Consider the following 5,283-nt stretch of genomic DNA (forward strand, 5'->3'; position numbering starts at 1 on the left):
GAAGGATAAAATGGCTACAAATCTTTCAACTCATATTCAGACAACATCCCAAGAATATTTATGTAGATATATATAATATATATATATATATATATATATATATATATATATAATAAGAAAAGTATTTTTTAAGGAAAAAATTAGTAAGGATCCAGTAAACACAAAGCAAAAGTAATAATATCAATATAATTTCTCACAACAATATAACTGCAATATAACATACCTTACCTTGTACATAATAGTTCCATTGTTGAGTGAGAAATTATAACATTGATGTTATGTTACTGTTATTTTGTGTTTACTGGGGAAGATTAGTAAGAAAAAAAATAAAGGCATTTTATTGCTCATATGATTGGAGTTGCTTTCTTAAAAGTTCAATTTCAAGTTGTTCTTTTTGCAATTGTGTGTTTAAAATTTTTATTTCTATTTCAGATTTTTGCACGCAGATCCTTTTTCATTAGCTCGACTAATTCGGCTTTAGATTGAGCTAAATCGTAAAAACATTGATTGCGTCTTACAGCGTCTTACAGGCATTCTTGTCTGTTTTCCTCGTTTTACAGTTTTTTTTTTACATTCAAACTTGCAGGATTTACATTTTGATTTTCCTTGGACGATGTTCCCATAATTGCCTCTATTTCACTATATGTAAGATTCGTATCTCTTTCATCGACGCATAAAACCGTCGTTGGAACCTGTAATTCAGTACTCTTCTCCGACTGTAGCATTGCCGGCGTCCAATCAGTCCAATTTGTCGTTAAATCATCTGTTTCGTTGAGTGTTTATGATTAATAAACATATCATAATTAGTATTGCTGTTGTGTAGTAATATATTTGGAACATCAAGAAAGTCATTTTGAAAATATTGACTAACAATCATCAATGATAAAGTGATACTAAAAAAAAGAAATGTATTTAATCAAAACGCATGAAATATCGATTTACTAACATCAATAAGCATTATCAATAAGCGAGTACATAAAATAACACTCCTCTCCCAAGATTAAAATACAGAAACTATTTGCAATACATACATCCATATACACATCGTCATTGTCGTTTATATCCTCATCCACATTGATGTCATCTCCGCCTATAAAAAAAGTTTACGATTATTTCATATTTTGAGATTCTGGTTCTATTTCGAAAATTAGATGCCAAGATATTTATACGATGTATATAATCTATCTATATATCATATTCTCTCAAAGTATATAAAAAATAAATATACCTGCTACACAATCGCTGTCAAATGGATTAAACTTTCGATCGATGGTTCAATAACACTTTTGACTTTTTCAGCTATCGGGTCATCAGGGATAGTTATTTTCAGGGATTTTTCCACCGCCTACACGTTATTAATTAATAATTGTATATGTTTATAGACAATATGCTTATATACAACATATACCTGTTGCGAAAACTTCTTTACGTATTTCTGCAAAATGTTTCCAAGTCTTCTTTTTTAAATTATCCCAGCAACTTTTTAGCGACATCACATTTCGGTTTGCTTTTATGCATCTGCTATTAAATTCACGGCTTATCTCTAACCAACATTTTTCTTTTTCTTTGATAGTTACACCATTAGTTTGTTTGTTTTCAATTATGTCTTTTTTCTTTTCGATAATTTCAATTAACGTTATTTTTTCGTCTGTCGAAAAATTTGGTAATCGTTTTTTAGGATTATCCTTCACGGACAATTCTTTTTTATTCGACATTACACAATTATATTTAATCTTGCACAAAATTCTATTTCTATTTATTGCACAACAATAATAGACAGCTGATCTCTTTACCGTCACATTTTTCCCTCTTCTTTACAAAATCTCAGCCAACCAATCACAGTTCACGTTTCTGAGTTTCAATGAAAAGAGTATAGGTTTACATAACCTATGGTTACGAGTTGTGGAACGGAATACAGGTTTAACGCAGTTTAACGTAAGCGTTAACTTTGACGGCCGTTTAGCTAAACTCGGGTTAAACTGAAAATTGTGGAACCGGGCCTTAATTATTTAAATAAAGATTTAACATTAAAAGAAAAAACCAACTATTTTGCACAGATTCAGCTCGGAATGGTAATCTTGAATGTACAAAGAACCGACTTTATTATATACGCGTCTTTTGACAATAGTTTCTTTATTCTAACAGTTGAATTTAATCATGAATTTACAGATTATATGTTAAAATCTTTAAAAAATGTTTACTACACAATGTAATGTTGCATCACATTTGTATTAAAGAGGGAATTGCTAAATAAATTGATTGATAAAAATAAAATTAACTTTTTTATATAAAAACCAATTTATACTTACAGATAATAAAAACATTTTATAAAATTTTTAATATAACTTATAAACTTGAAGTTTTAACATTTTTATTATAAGAAACTATGTTTACAAAATCTGTTTGCATTTTAGTATTTGTATACTATAAATATAATAGTTTTATTAAGAAAAATTAAGAAATTTATCATTCTTGAAAATGGGACTGTTTAGATTTACTATTGCACATAAAATAGTCATAATTTTCTCGCTTTTTGGTATAAGACATGAGGACATTTTACTGCCCAGTATTTCAAATACTTTTAATCTTTGATTGAGTCTTTCAACGTGCACTCTTGCACTTGCAATATTTGCATTCTTTTTAGCATTATCTTTAGAAAACTGAATATTATCTTTAAGAAATGACGGTCTAATCAATTTTACATCATAGTCACAACACAATTCATCTATCAGGAAACTTCTGTCTACCATAACTGACACACCCTTCTTTAATCGTTGCAACAAAAGACTTTGTTCAAAGATTGCTTTATCTGATGCTCTGCCTCTGTAAGCTCTGCTGACAAAAGATATTATACCATCAGGTGTTACTCCAGTCATAAACTTTACAGTATATCTCCTTTTGTAAGTCGAGTAAGTTGTTATTTGACAACATAAATTTTTTGGCTTTTGTATTTCTATTTCGGTGCAGTCTATTATGCAAGTATCAGGATAGTCAGCAAAGCATAATGGCATGTTTCTTAAGATTTCATCTCTTAATGGAAAATGAATACATGGCTCTAAAACTTCACCTAAAATATCCAACATGTTACAAATAATCTCTGAACAATATCTTACACTAACCGTTGGGAACAAAATAGATAAAAACGAATAACTTAAATTCTGTTTCAATTTCATAAAAGTCATTAAAACTCTTTCACGAATATTTAATACACTAGTGTGCTTGTTAAAGTGTGGTGCAACTATTTTAATAGCAGCTACAATACTGTCAAACAATTGAAAATTTTGAATTCCAGTAGCAGTACTCAATTCTTGATCAGTTTTTAAAAAATGTAAAAAGCAAGTATCAATTAAATCTCCACTTTTTATTTGCACTCCAACATCAATCAAAATTTTTTTCTGAGGAACATCACTGGATTTTTCTATATTAATTTCTTCATCAAGGAGTGTGTCAGTTTGAGCAGTAATATTTCCCTCTACAGTAAGAAAACAATTACATTCAGTCTCTTTTTCCTTTGCATTTAATTTAATATTTTGCAAACAATTTTCCAATCGAATTTGCCTTTTAATAATTGTCTTTTGTGAAATATCAGGAATCCCAATGCTAGAATGTGGTAAATTAATAGAGGTAAATTAATGGTACACTCCTTTTTTTCAAAAATCTTGCTTTAGTTGGGTAATCTAAAAAATAATATTAATTTAAAAATAAGTTTATTTTTTAGTTAATTATTATGTAACTAAATAAAAATTTTGTTTGTCAAATGTACATATATTAGCTTAAAATATTGCACATAAACAGTTTATTATATTTTGAGATTAAATAATAATCGAGATTTAATGTAATTAATCTGCATAAAACTATTAAAATTTAATTATTAAATAGAAAATATAAAAATAATAAAAATTGCTTTTAGACGAGTGACAATTTACTTGGTCCTGTAAATACAGAGTAATCATCTTCGACGAAATGAAGCGAGCAAACTCGCATATTTTGTGTCACTTTTTTGCCTATTTTTAAAGCTCTCTCCCACAACACTCTTCTGTCAATCAGTTCACTTTGTCCAAATTTATTTAAATGATTGACTTTTACTTGGCCGACTTCAGGAAAGCGATGAAAACTCAATTCTGGATTTTTACATGCTTTGCTATTATAGCCGAAAACAGAGCAAAATATTTTGCTTTTGGACTTTTTAGGTGGAAATTTCACTCCGGTCTCCATAACTATTGTTATCCATATATAATTGTAAATAGATTGGATGTTGTTACGGCAATGGTAACTGTTTAGCGAATCATAAGTGCCTATTTTTGTTTATGGTTGTGAACAAAAGGAGAAAATGTAATCGAGTCTTATAACTGAAACACATACAGATAAAATACACATGGTTTCTTCTCATACAAGGTAATAAAATAAAATCATGCAGTATATCGAAATTATTGTACTTATATTTTAGTTCTTTGGCTTGAGCTATTTACTAATATTAATTAGACAATAAGAAAAGGAAAGAAAGGAATATAAACTTACATATAATAATATTCAATTTATACTGTTAAGAGTTAGTTAATTCAAATGACGAACAATGTTATGTAACTATTTATTAGGTAGAGATAATAAATAATGAATAAATATCGTTGAAACGTGACTTTAGTTGTCGATGTCTTTGTCTCAAAACCTACTCACTAACAGCCAATCTAAGGAACAATCATTATTCAGATTTCTTATTAACTTATGAGTTACCTGGTTTAATTCGAGTTACATATAATAAATGGAAAATAGATAATCCAACTTGTAAGAGATCAATTAAGTGAGATTGAGTGTGTTGTTTAGTCCAGTCGTCTTAGCATGCAGAAAGATGGCCGATTAGTCGAGCTCTCCCTTGACTTTCTTTCTTGATTGTCCCTTTGAACAGAACTTGCTGATATTGATGATCGGCCTTAATAATTCAGTGCTGGATTGATAACCGATCAAGAGATTCGAAGAATCTCACCTTTGGGAAAAATCGTATTGCACAAAATTGCACCCACGAGAACCGTGATAAGTCACGTCTTATCAGAACGACAAACAAAAGCCAGCTCGCCCCACGACACAGCCCGAGGAGGCCCAAGCCACCAGAAGGCCCTCTCTGCTCCCTCCTTCACCAGTCTAGGAGAGTGGTGTTGTGCGTGTGTGTCGCGCGGTGGCGTCCCGGATGGAAAATCCGATCGTTTGATCGACGCGCTCTCTATCTGAATGGGCTGATCTCGTAACATTCCCCGCCTGCCTTCGTTGACCGGGGTCAAAGAATATTCC

General features: G+C 30.4%; 1 long non-coding RNA gene across 1 annotated transcript; it reads right to left on the reverse strand.

The window, feature by feature from the left end:
- Positions 1-443: 443 nt before the first annotated feature.
- Positions 444-2,235, reverse strand: LOC112637095. Its single transcript, XR_003122400.1, has 4 exons — positions 1,409-2,235; positions 1,229-1,345; positions 1,032-1,090; positions 444-893 (listed from the first exon to the last, which is right to left on the reverse strand). It is a non-coding gene; the product is annotated as an uncharacterized LOC112637095 (long non-coding RNA).
- Positions 2,236-5,283: the final 3,048 nt, after the last annotated feature.

This window comes from Camponotus floridanus, unplaced genomic scaffold (genome assembly GCF_003227725.1).
Source record: "Camponotus floridanus strain SB8 unplaced genomic scaffold, Cflo_v7.5 scaffold130, whole genome shotgun sequence".
NCBI classification, from domain to species: domain Eukaryota; kingdom Metazoa; phylum Arthropoda; class Insecta; order Hymenoptera; family Formicidae; genus Camponotus; species Camponotus floridanus.